This window comes from Terrapene carolina, unplaced genomic scaffold (assembly GCF_002925995.2).
Source record: "Terrapene carolina triunguis isolate 2854851 unplaced genomic scaffold, T_m_triunguis-2.0 Scaffold95, whole genome shotgun sequence".
Taxonomy (NCBI): domain Eukaryota; kingdom Metazoa; phylum Chordata; order Testudines; family Emydidae; genus Terrapene; species Terrapene triunguis.
Window position 1 is genome coordinate 17,109,975 of NW_020664446.1, and position 13,622 is coordinate 17,123,596.

Genomic DNA, 13,622 nt, shown 5'->3' on the forward strand with positions numbered 1-13,622 from the left:
CTGGTTTCAGTGCCTGATACATGAATAAATTCTCTTTGGCTGTAGTAGCTTTACTTCCTCTACTGTCTAAAGACACTTTAAGACTCCTATCCGTTACTATCCAGAGAATGATGCCAGGCTCTGTTTCCCAAACCTGCTCAGACTTGACAGTTAAGTAATTAGAAGGAAGCTAAAATCTCTCTAAAGTGCTTTGCATAATAGAATAAACGTCACTGCTCTGTAAGTAGGATCAATACAACACTTATTTCATTTGATACAGCCTAAGAAGACCTTGTGCGCTGAGCCAGATACGTACGGTGCAGTGCAGCAGGCAAATTGTTATCGCTCTACATATGCTGCTCAGAAAGTCCCCTAAAATATACATTTACCGAGGCTCCTTCAAATAGCCAGACAGAAACAACACAGCGATAGTAGGTGTAGTAATGAAATAGTCTTTCGCCTCTGGAGATCTAGGTTCGCAGGTTGTTTCTGTGGTCTTAACCTTGCCTGTAGGGAGTATTTGTCCACAAAACAAACCCAGCAGATAATTTGTGCAATTAGAGTTCAGTACTGCACTGTGTTGGGCCCTGATACAAAAAAAGCACATAAGCACACACTCTACATTAAGTGTGTGCTTAAATTCCTTATTAAAATTCTTGACCTTGAAATATCGAAAGTGTTGTTGCCGGTAAAGAATTATTTGAAACTATAATTTTAACACAATCATATTAATTTAATAGTGAAGGTATTAGCAATCACTAATTTACTACTGATTAGCATTTGTTAGTAGTTATTAATTGCTAATTAGTAAATAGACTCACTAATTAAGGTAAGTAATCTCGACTACATGGCATTTGTATGTCAAATTCAGTTTTCATTAGTGAATACTTAATTACACATCGCTGGAAGCTTCACGGACATCATGTGGCTAAAAGCATTTTTTTTGCAAGCTCTCGGGTTTCCGCAGTATGAATTAAGAGCCCATGTTAGCTTTATAGCAGTGTAAGAAATGCAGCACAGTTTCTGCAAATTCTTTATAACAGTGTCAGAAAGCAGCAGTGTTGTGAAAATGTTCCAGAATAGCCTCTTTTTGAGATCATATATCCTCTGGAAATTGGCAACTCTCTTTTTTAATGCTAAATTTTTTTAAAAGCAGAGCTTCTAACCCAAATGAGCATAAGTTTATTTCCATACTTCATTGGGAGAAACATGCTTTTTTGACATCGTATGCCTGCCTCTCTTTTTGCACTGCAGTAAATCAGAAGTAATTCCACTGTTACACCAGTGAAGTTATGGAAAAATGCTGTGAGAGAATCAAGCCCCTTCTATTTTACAATGTCATTTAGATGCTGCACTGAATATACCAAAGCCATGAATTTATTCCTCTGAAAGATTATAAGGTTTCATGAGTGAGTGGTGTTTGGGACCTTTGTTATTTAATATAGTGCTACAGCAACTTGGAAAGCTACAGAACTGATTCTCATCTCGCTTACATCAGTTTTACACTGATGTGACCATTGTGCCAGATTAGGTGGCCACAAATCAAATTCCTTTCTCTTCGGCTTTCATGTTTTGTGTTGAAAATCCCAACAGCAGTAAGATATGAAGCAGCCATAGGCTGAGTCTTGGAAAAACACTTAGCGGAGTTTGGGTGCCCAGTTCCAAGTAAATTTAATAGGAACTGGATAAACAAATGCTTTAGGCAACTTTGAAAATCCCAGTTTTGTGTCCTCAGAACCTGATCCAAAGCCCATTGAAATCAGTGGAATTAAACACCTGGGCAACTCCATTGGCTTCAGCAGAGTTACTCTTGATTTACATCAGTGTAAGTCAGTGAGCTTTGGATCAGGCCCTTAGAGTGGCAGTTCTCAGACTTCAGTGACATTATTCACATGCTTAAAATTAAGCATTTGTGAAGAACTTTGCTGTCTTGGGGCCATGGACCTTCCATCATCGATCATCATCATCATCACCACAGCTTGTCATTCCAAAATGGCAGCCAAGACCTGGTGTTATCATTTATCTTGAATAGTTCCTTGGGAGTACCAGATGTTGACAATGTGCTTTGCATGTATCCATGCAGTGAATGTCTTGGATCATGCACCTGTTTTTGTCTCTCCTTTTTACTGAAGGCATCCTACCTTACTAATGGTTGTGCAATCCCTACGAGGCAGTAGAGTGACAGTGTGGGAGTCGGTTTCAAAGTCCCTGTGATGGTCCTCCTGGACTGATTTAGTTCAATACCAATTTTGTGTGCATGGCTCGAGTGTGAGCATACTAGGGCACAGTAATCCACAATTGACCTTCCACTGATGTAGCTAGGTGATAGCAATGTAATTTCAAAAGCCCTCAGATATCAACAATCCAACACAAGTACACTGTATTTATAACAATATGGCTTTCCACCATAAAACCCATAAAACGCCCTAATTCAGTTACTTTCTGCAACACTGCAGCAATGCCTATAAACCCCAATAATATGCATCTTCGTGCCCTGGGCTTCCACATATGCTTCAGCATGGTATGTTATTTCTTCAACTTCCCTCCCTCACCCTTCACTTTCCATTATACACTCTTAACGCTTTGTACTGTCTTCTTCCCAGGCCTCTATCTGAAATTTGATTGCTTATTGCTTCCTCCTGGACATCTCTTATTTAAAAGGTGATTGCTTTTGCCCTCTCCCTGCCCTTTGAAGTTGCCAACCTGATATCAACTTTAGTATTTCTCCATTTCAAATTTGCTGGGTGCTGTCAGGTTTAATTTAGTATTTGTACACACATCTTTAAGTATCTTTAATGTTTCCCTTTTTGGAAAGCTTTCAGTCCTTCCCCCTGCCCTTCTTTAGCCATCTACTGTAGCTACTGTCTTGTTTTTTTCCTCCTCCTGCTGTGTCTCCATACACAGGCTTTTTTCACAGTGGAAAAGTTAATGTGTTCTAATTAGTATGGCTTTTATTTATTTGTTTACTTAATAGGTTTGATTAGGAAAATCAAAAAAAAAAATCAAAGGAAAAAAGCAATAGATACTGTCACAAATGAGATAATCTGTGAATGACAGTCACACACCGGATGGAATAGCATTTACACAGGGCTTTTCATGCTCTTGGAATACAGGAGTGCTTTACAAAGCACAGTTATGAGTTAAATGCCTGTAGTGCAGTGACTGTGAAGGCATACAGGACAGCTGTGGCAACGAAAAAGGAAGGAGACAGAAAGCCAGGTTATGGTAGCCGAAAAGCCAAAAAGCCTCAAAAGCCTCCCAGGAAAACTTTCCTGGGGTTTTTATTCTTTCTACCTCTCTGCTTACAACACTTCTAAGTGGTTAGATTCTTGCGCACAGGAGGAGTGTACAGTGTACAACAACATAAGATAACAAACCCATATCTTGTGCACGTGAAAGCAAGCTGCGAGGGTGATGATCAAGTCAGCCAGTAAGTTTCCTAATCACAGACGCTGGGGTGAAGGTCACTCCTGCCTCGTAGCCCCAGACACAGTGTGCCGCATCTGTGGGCTGGCGATTCGGGAGCTATGCGTCCCTACAGACAGCCACTTGATATCATACACTGTTTAGCTGGGGAAGATAATGTTTGCCAGAGCAAGAAATTTCTGAGCTACTTAATTTAAAACAGTCTCTAAACTTTTTGCTTTCAGAATGGTTACAAGAGACAGACAAGTACTGTAATGATCTCATCTACCTGCTGGTGTCCAGCCCAAGGGAGCCCTGTCCCTGCAGGAGACATGCTGCTAAGTAGGCCAAGGGAATAGATCTGGTGGAAGAAAAGTGATCTCAATGACCCTGACCATCGCAGACCTCCCAACATCCATGCAAATGTGGCAGGAACCACAGGTTCAGGTGCTCTATGCTCTCTTAATGGAAAAATGTGGAAGAAACACAGCAAGTGAGAATTGGTTGAGATTTCTGTCCTGTTATTTTTATGTACTATTGGTGATCTGTCCCTAAGTACAGCAAACTAAACGTATTATGTGGAAATGCTACAGTGTGAAGAAGTGTTAACCTTCATGTTGTAGAAAGTTAACACATCTAGTAAATACTAGATGGGGTGTGTGACGCTGGTTGACCAGGTGCCAGCTCATGCCAGAGCCCCAGGCCAATTCATTTGTGTATTAGTATAGCTCAAAGTGATTGTTAAATGTATGAGACTGTATTTGGTGTTTAAACTTCATGAAAACTAGTGGGATGTTACTTGCATTGTTTTCACTTATCTGTATCCCATTATAATGTAGTATCAAACATTTACATTGTGTGTACCCCTGTAACAAAATAATCCATCAGTCAAGAAAGAAGCTTTGTGGAATTCAAATGAAGAACTTTAGCAGCAAAGTGCTAATTTCAAAGCAAGTGGTCATTGTGTGTGATGTTCGGAGGTCAAAGACTCAAAATGCATTCCTCATTCTCTGTCATCAAAGGAAAAGCCCATGTGGGCAGTGACACTGTCAGCTTGTTTTCTGTGAGCAGAAGCTATAAGTATGGATTCAAGGAAAGATCCTGCATCTCTGGACTGTTTGGACTCTTACAAGGAAGTGTACCAGATGCAAAGCGCAGATCTCCAGAGACAATCTGGGAACCCTGAAAAGACTTTTGGGAAACTGTCAGTTTAGGGACATCACTGCCACCATCTGGAATTACAAACTATGGGTATGTCTACACTACAAACTTAAGTCGACCTATATTAGGTCAGTTTACAACCAACGCAGTAATTACTGTGGTGGTGCATGTCCATACTACCCTCCTTGGGTTGGTGGTGAGCATCCTCACCATGAGCACTTGCACCGACCTAAGAGGGGCAGTGTGGGGAGCTGAGAGCCTGGTCTCTCAGCTCTGCTGGCAGCTCCACCCAACAGGCTCCCAGATTCCTGGCAGGCTTCCCCCCCTTTACTCCCCATTCCCCACAGGGACGGGGTAGCCGCCTGGGGCTTCTTCCCCCCCTCCCATTCCCCACCGGGAGCAGGGGGAAGCCATCCGGGGTTTCTTACCTCCCTATCTCTTCCTGCTCCCTTTGGCGGTGCTACTCCTGGATGAGTATGGAGGACAGCAGACGTTGCATCTTGACAGAAATTCTGCCTGGTCCTTATGCAGGCCGTGCAAGTGGCTGGGGAAGCTGCTTGTCCCTTTTGATTTCCCTCCACCGTCCCTTTGTGCATGTGTGATAGGGCCAGGCAGAACCCTGCCCTCAGTGGGTCTGGGAATTCTGCAGAGTTTCAGTAGGTTCTCTTGAATACAATTCTCTGATTCTGTTTTTTGTAGCAGTGTCAGAGAACCATATTCAAGAGAAGCTTGAAGCTGTCGGTGCAACTAATTATTGAGGGAATGGCTGTGACTCAGACTATGTGTCTGAAGAAAGGAGTAAGAGTAAGAATTCCCCTTCCCAAATGTGAGTGACCTAGATCTTGGGTCCAGGCATATCAGTGTAAGTGGGGCTACTCCCCTTGGAGCAGGTGGGCAGGGAAAGTTAGGGAATGGGCAAAGCCCTGGACTCAGCCTCCTCCCCTACTCACTGTGTAGATTAACTGAGCCGGTGCAGGGTATGTGATGATTTCTGCTAGTGTGGGTCAGCAGTAAATCGCTAGCTCCCAGGAGCAAGGGGTAGCAGGTGGTGTATGGTGACTCAGAGGGGTGTCTTGGAGTCATAACACCTCCTGGAGCTTGCCTGCGTTGGTGGAGCTTATGCACATCCCTTCCTTGCGGCTGTGTTTAAAGTCACAATCTAGCCCTGAACATACAGCAGCAAATCATCACACATTTTATAATTTACTCTCTTTTCCTACGCTTTGCTGAGGAACATCTGCTAATCTAAACTATACTGTGCTGTAGCTGCACATGTCCGACCTGACAGCTGCAGTGGAAGAAATAATTAATCTAAAGTCTGAATTTGTAATCACACTTAACTGGCAAAATACAACTCAGCAGTTTATGAGAAAGTCGTGTGTCCTTTCAGTTTTTGTAATGTGAGGAATGGGGGGAAGGGTCATAGGCATAAAATTAGACCAGCCAGCTTTGGTTTGGTTCACAGATCTGTGTGTGCATGTTCAGGGCATGTAGTCTGCATCTCTGCCAGTCTGTTCTGTTCTTGTGGCGAGACAGGCTATCAAAATGTACAGGACTCTTGTTCTCTGACAACTGAAAGCAAAAGGATGACTCATGGAGTAAGCTGCCACAGAATCAAGCTCACAGAGTAGATATTAGCATGTTGCCAGGTGAGATGGAAATTTTTAACCATTCTTAAATCATCATCAGTTTTGGATTTTTCAGGATTCCCCCCCCCCCTTCTCTTTTTTAAATTTTCTTCCCTTTTTTTCCAGGGTGAAAGACAAGAATTGTGAGAAACTAAAACACAATTACAGTTTAAGCTGAAATTAAACTAAAAAAAAATTTTTTTTTGGAATTTTTCTATTGAAAATTTTTAAAAATCAAAGTTAACATTTTTCTGTGGAAAATTTCAATGAAACTACATTTTTCAATGGGAAAATGTTTCAGTCAAAAAAATTTTAGTCAGCTATACTCACGACTCTCAGTAAAACTGCCGGCTGCTTCATGTCAGATAGTTTGTGGTTTCCTCACACAGCTGCATACGGTAGAGAAGCAGAGAGGAAGAAGCCTTCATAACCTTTGCTTGGCCTGTTCGAAGGCAGCCAAGAATCAAAGCCTCTGCCAGTGGGTGGAGTAGGCATGGCTTCCCAAATGTGAGCGACCTAGATCTTGGGTCCAGGCATATCAGTGTAAGTGGTGGGGGGGGACGGAAGAGGGTGAAGAGTAGATGGAGCTATGGCTCCACTCCTTGCCCTCCACCAGCCAGTTTGCAATCAGGTCACGTGCCTTTCTGAAACACGTTGTCAACTAGTGCTCCCCAGGGGACAATGCGTCTTCACACTGCCCCATATAGCAGGCAGTGCTTAAGAGGTACAGTTCAGTCCTTGGATTGTGTTGAAAAATAAAGTCCAAAAGCTGCTCGTAATTGCATCCATGGCTAGATTGTGCTGCAGTTTCACAGTGTAGCAACTTATTCAATGAATAGTCTCATGTAAATCTATGAGATTACTCTCAACGTGAGGCACTACTCAGCCTGAGTCTGGGTACCACAATCCTCTATTACATTTAACTGAGCGTTAGACTTGTGAGACCAAAGATCTTGTGTTTTCTTTTCTTTTCTTTAAACTAGTGTTTTTCCTCCAAGCTTCTGATGGTTATTCTGGTGGCAAATCTCTGTTCAGGACTTTCTTGTTGCGGAGGAAATAAGGATTGATGCTGCACAATTTACAGCATCCTCAGTTGCAGTAGTTATTATCTCAGGTGGAATACATTGGAGCAGAAAGCTATAATTCTGTCACTGTGGGGACAGAAAAGCTGTCTCTGGTTTTAATGCGTGATCAAGCACATGGAGGAATCATATGGCTCAACAGTCACTTTGTTAAAGGCCAGTGTTTAATTCACCAAAATCTGACTTTGGGAAACAACTTGCGGGGTATATTCCATTGGCGCAAATACTGAATCCCTTTCAATTGTGTCCCGTAGGCACAGAGTTGAGCAAGGGGTGGGCAGAGCTGCCTCAGGAGGAACTCTGGGATGGGTTGTGCTCCAGCCCCCACAGAGGTCTCCAGTGGACAGTGGGGTATGCCCAAGGCCTTAAGGAGGTGCAGCATGCTTCCCCTTCATTTCTGTTAGCTTGTGTTGAGGGGGGAAAGACCCTGCATGCTCCCTGCACAAGGGAGATGGATACTCTCAGGGCCATTTAAATTGGGGTTACAGCTTCTTTGTGCCACCAGAAGGAACCAGAGGATTGGGCGATTTTTTACCATAGCTACTGAAGTTATGTGGGTTATCCTAACTTGTTCCTATTTGATGACTTCTTTACTATTGCCTTTCTCTGCCTGCCTTAAGCTTGCAAACTTCTGGCTTTCTCTCAACCTTCTTCAATTAAATATCTTACATGTTGAAGTGATCCTCTCAAGTAGGAATGCCTTCTTCTATCTCCTGCATGATACAGGCCTTCCACTTACCTCCACTATGTGAAGCTGCAGTGACAACCTTAATGCTGAAAGTTTTTTCTCCCAAATTGACCGCACTTGTAAATCTCCATATCAGCAAGTGGTTATCAGTGCCTGTGTACAATCCCGGCCCACCACTCTCACAGTCTTTACCTGTGCCTTCATTGCCTGCTCTCTATTAGATTATTGCAATTCCCTTTGTGATTACATCCTAAAATAGCAACTCTCCAGAGGTCAGCAGTTGTGGGAAGCTGTACCCTGCCTTCTCAAGAATACAAAGTACAACCCCGTCGGTCCAACCTCAGATAACCTCATTGCCGCCTTATCCAGTTCAAGGTACTATTCAAAATTGCCCTTGATTTTCTGAATCTCTCTGCTCCTCTCGTTTCCTCTGCTGAGCTAACACTGGCTAGAGACTCTGTCCATTCACAGAATCTCGCCGTGTCCTCCTCTGGTCTTGCCATCTAGAACTGTCTTCTTGCATCTTTCAGCCTCTTCGGTTCTCCATTTCATTTCAAATCTCTGCTGTAATTATATATATCTATTTCCATTCTTTGCCTCTTAATATCTACCCCCCACTGCTAATTTTTAAATTGCTGAACTATATTTACAGTAACTCTCAAGTGTTTTGAAATACTTTTGAGCACGAAAACTACTGTATAGTAATATATTGGATAACTTTTCCTTCCTTCCTTCCTACCACCCCCAGAGGAACAGAGAGGAGAAAAGAGAGACAATGTCCACTAGAGTGATGGGTATAGATAGAAAAGTGGTCTGAGCACAGGACTCTGAGTCAGGATCTCCTGAATTCTAATGACAATTCTGCCAGTTGCCAATGGCAGCAACAAGGGCTTGGTTCAGTCTGTCTCGGGGTCCTTTTCTAGAATAAATAAAACTATGGCTCGAGCACTCCCCCAGAGCTGTACTCTTATTTCTGGCTCTGGGAAATTAAAATATAAACTCCCTGGTCACCTTTCTAGGTGGTTCCTCCCCACTTATAAGCACCCAGGAGTCTTTGGAATATGGAACCATAAATACCTTTTATTTGGGGAAAAGGAAAACCAAACACTAGATACAAGATAACACTCTCTCTCTCTCTCTGTTGTATCTATAGCTATAATAAAATGAGCAAAATGCACCTGGTGAGTCAGGAGTATGACTCAGTCTCAAAGCAATCCCCACCCACCTAGATCCACACCAACTGGTCCAATTGCAAGCAGTGATACTAGGAGAGGCGTAAGGGGATGGCTCTCCTCCACCTGGCTGGTCCAGTCTGGAGCAATCTGCACCATCAAGACCTGCTCTGATGTGCAGCTTTCTGGTACAGTTATGTGACATCAGCTCTGCCACTGCTGGACTGGTAGGGGCTCTCTTCGAGATGAACTTTGTGCAGCCACCACCTGTTGGGGGCAGGGCCGGCTCCAGCTTTTTTGCCGCCCCAAGTGGCGAAGCGGGGAAATAAAAAAAAGCCACTTCGGTGGCCGCTCAAAGAGGAAGAGAGGGACTGAGGGACCTGCTGCCGAATTGCCGCCGAAGACCCGGACGTGCCGCCCCTTTCCATTGGCCGCCCCAAGTACCTGCTTCCTTCGCTGGTGCCTGGAGCCGGCCCTGGTTGGGGATACGACTGTCACCAGTGAAGCTGGCTGTCACTATGAAGTCAGCTTGGTGCTGCTACTGGTTCAGTTGGTCCGGTCCAGTCCAGTCCCAAAGAATCAGTCCACTCAGGGCGTTCAGAGTCTCCAGGTGGAGAACCTGGAGCAGAACAGGGTCTTTGGATAGAGTTCCTGCTCCCTGGGAGAAAGCTGCTGGTCTCTTGGAGAGAGCCCTCTACCACCTTCCATCCTGTTCCTAGTTCCCTGCGAAGTTCGGGAGATCCCCTAATAATATCCTGCACAATCTCTGTGCCCTTTCATGAGTACAGTCACAGGAACAATCTGTTACTACTTACACAATCCGACCATAAATTTCATCTGAAGCAATAAAACACAGTATGTGAAACCACAAGGGTAATCAACATTTTAAGCCATGGAAATGAAGCTGGCCAGAGCTGGCTTTCCTACTCTAGCTCTAAGCTTCTGGCTCTGGTGCTCACATTATTATCAGCTCTGACATTGCCTCTCTCTGTTGCTTTGGGCAAGTCACCAAAGCATTTAAGCACATACTTAACGCCATCCCCAATGAGCAAAAGCACTTGCATATGTGCTTCTCTTTATGCTTAGGTCCCATTGACTTCAAAGGTAGCATAGTTAGGCTGTATGTGGCAGACCCTCAGCTGGTGTAAATTGACACAGCTCCAGTGTGGCGGTATGACAAATTACGCCAGCAGGGGATCTGTCCCTTTGACTTCAGTGGAACTTAAGCATGTGCCTAAAGTTAAGCACATGCTCAGTAGGGATGGACTGCTGAATCAGAGCTGTAACAACTGTGTCTCACTTTCTTTATCTTTAAAATGAGGAACATCATTCTCTTTCACCTAGCTCAAAGGGCTTATTGTGAGGTGTAGCTCATATGTGTAAAGTGCCCTTGAAGATAAATCGTATTAGAAAAGTACAAAAGTGTATGCTTAATTACCCGACTATCAGAAGGTTCAGAGGGGTTCCTGGGTAGCATCTAAGTCAGGAAGATCAAAGAAAAAAACAACCCAAGAGGTAATGGCTGCAGCTCTCACAATAAAGCTGAGGAACTATGTTCAATCCCTATCCAGAAAAACACTTAGTTTGTGTTTGTGAAAAAGTATGAAATGGCAAATGTAAATTGCTATTCAAGCTCATTGCCATTATTATTTTACTTTATTTATTAAGGAGAATTTGTAGGCCAGCCCCTCAGCCGGTGTAAATAAGTTTAGCTGCATTGACTTCAGTGGTGCTTTGCTGCTTTAAACCAACTGAGGATCTGCCCTGTATATCTATCTATCTATTATGCATAAAAGAATTATTATCTTACTACCCGCTATCACACAAGGTCAGAAATTAATTCTAAAGCTTATTTACAAATAAAAAAAATGAAGTGCTTTTCCTGAGAAAGGAGAAATTCAGTGTTAAAAATCTTTATCATGGTACTAAAATTAATTTAACAATAAGAGTAAGAGCTGATATTACAATATAAGTAACATTAGATATTATGTGCTGTATATTACGCGCCTCAGCAGGTAGGCACAATATTAAATGCATGTATGAATAAACTTGTAGCATTTTGTAAATTGAAGCCATCAAGAGTGGAAATGCAGAACTCTGTAATGTAATTATTTGTTAAACGAAGTAATGAATAATATATAGTTTGATCTACAGTAGGTAATACTTAATCAGAATGTAAAAATATCTAATGATTCTAAGTTAATTATAGTCGATATTAAGTATTAAAACTTCATTTTTATTTTTCCACTGGGAGTATTAGGAAAGGCTTCATGGTTCAGTAAATGAAGAAAGGTGACCCTTAGAACTCGTTGTGTAACAATGAGATGCCAAGGTACATCATGAAATAAAGTGTTTCTACCATATTTTTAATTAGGTTGGCACTGAGCCTGTCTGAGACTAAGGAAGATTTGTATGAAGTTATATTGCTCTTTGTTTCTCCCCCAAATCAGCAGCCAATGTATCACTGCCAGATAAAAAGTGAAAAGGTCATTTCCCCACTTAAGAATTTCTGAATCATTTAATCACTAACCACCACCTTTCATCGTTCACAATCATGAAAGAGGTGTAAAACGGCCACTCTCTTTTGGATACCAGTCCATCTGGCAGTGTATCTGGTGTAGCTGGCTCTCTTCTTTTCCCTTCCTGGTTTGCCTGTGATCTTGCCTGATAGTATGAGTGCTGGAATCGAGTTACTCTGCGATCAGCAACCACAGAAAGATGCTATTCTCTTATCTAGAGTCTAAAATAATTGTGCTCTTTAAAAATACTTCAGATCACCTCATCATTCATAGTTTTGGTTATCCAGCTAATTTTTAACATTCTTCTGTAACAACAAAACGTGAACATTCTCAGTCATCTGTTTCATTTTTAACTGTTCAGCTCTCACACCTGTACAGGAGGGGTGACCATATGTAGCACTTCAGCAATCTAATGAGGATGTGTAGTTTTATCTTTTGACAACACAGAAGTCTTTGGAAGTTGTTGAATGCATTTTTTGCAAGCTGTATCCTTCTCTTGATTTCTTCATTGCATCATCTGTCTGATAGTATTAGACTCCCTAAACAGGGGGAAACTATTCACTTGTTTCACCATTTGACTGTCAAGATATAGATGTTGCCTATCTTGTGCATAAATTTGTTTACTTATTATCCTACTTTTTGTCTTCCTAATGTTAATCGTCATTCCATATTTCTTTCTGGCATTGTTCAGGGCAGTAAGCATGTTCTCAAGTTCTGCCCTTGTTGAAGTGATGCAAACTAGGTCACTGGCATATCTTTTGTTGTTGATAGATATGCCATTGACATGTATGCTCTGGTAGGTGTCTTCTAAGCTTTTCCTTATTATACCTTCTACGTATATGTTGAATAGTTGCAGAGATAGGATGCAACCTTAGCATATACCTTTCTTGATACTGTAATACTCAGATAGTTCATTGTTCATTTGGATTGCTGCTTTCTATCCCCAATATCAGCTTTTTATTAACAGTAGATCTTGGAAGTCAATACTACATTCTTCAAGAATATATATAATCTTCTCATTTTGGATTTAATCAAATTTCCCTTTACACTTCCAATATATGCTCATCTAAGATCCTCAGGGCAAAAATTGCCTTGTTCGTGCCTACTCCAGGGCAGAAACCAAACTGACTTCTGCAAAATTCTCAGCTTGAGATAGCTCTGTGTCAGTGATTTCAACAAAAATTTGAATGTGTGGCTTACCAGGCTTATAGAGTCGTGGTGTTTACATTCGCTAGCATTATTTACCTTCTGCAGAGGAATGAAGATTGACTCTTAAAGTCCTCTGGCATTTCTCCTTGTGTATACATCCCATTGAAAAATTTTAGTAGGTAAATTTTTGAATCTTCATTCAGGGATTGTAGCATTTTAACCACAACAACATCCTCCCTGGCTGCTTTTCCTTGCTTTATACTTTTGGGCACTATTTCTATTTCCCACATTGTTATAGGTAGTGCTTTTTTCTTTTCCTCTTTTGAAATCTATATCTTCCAGTTTTTCAAAATCATCAATAAGTTCCTTCCTATATTCCATCCACCTTTCCAAGATGCTGTTGGTTTTGTGACATACTCTGCCATCCTTACTTTTAATACAGCTAATGGGACTTCTCATGTGAATACAATACTACCAGGGCTGGTGAAAAGTTTTCTGACCAAATATTTTTCCTTCTGAAAATGCTGATTCATCAAAATCAAAACATTCTTTGGGAACATATCAATATCAATGAAATTTCATTTAGAATAGAGAAATTGAAATGTTCTACTCTGATTTTCATTTCAAAATAACTTTCTTTTAAAACATATTGTATGTTCTATTATAGACTATAAATTATTGAATAGAATGGAATATGAGTCAAAATAGAAACAAAACATTTTGATTGACCTGAAACAAAACTTTACTGAACATTTCGTTTTGTGGGAAAATTTGAAAATTCAATATTTTGGTCTAATTCAGAACAACAACAAATTTAGAAATTGCAGAATTTCCAGCTA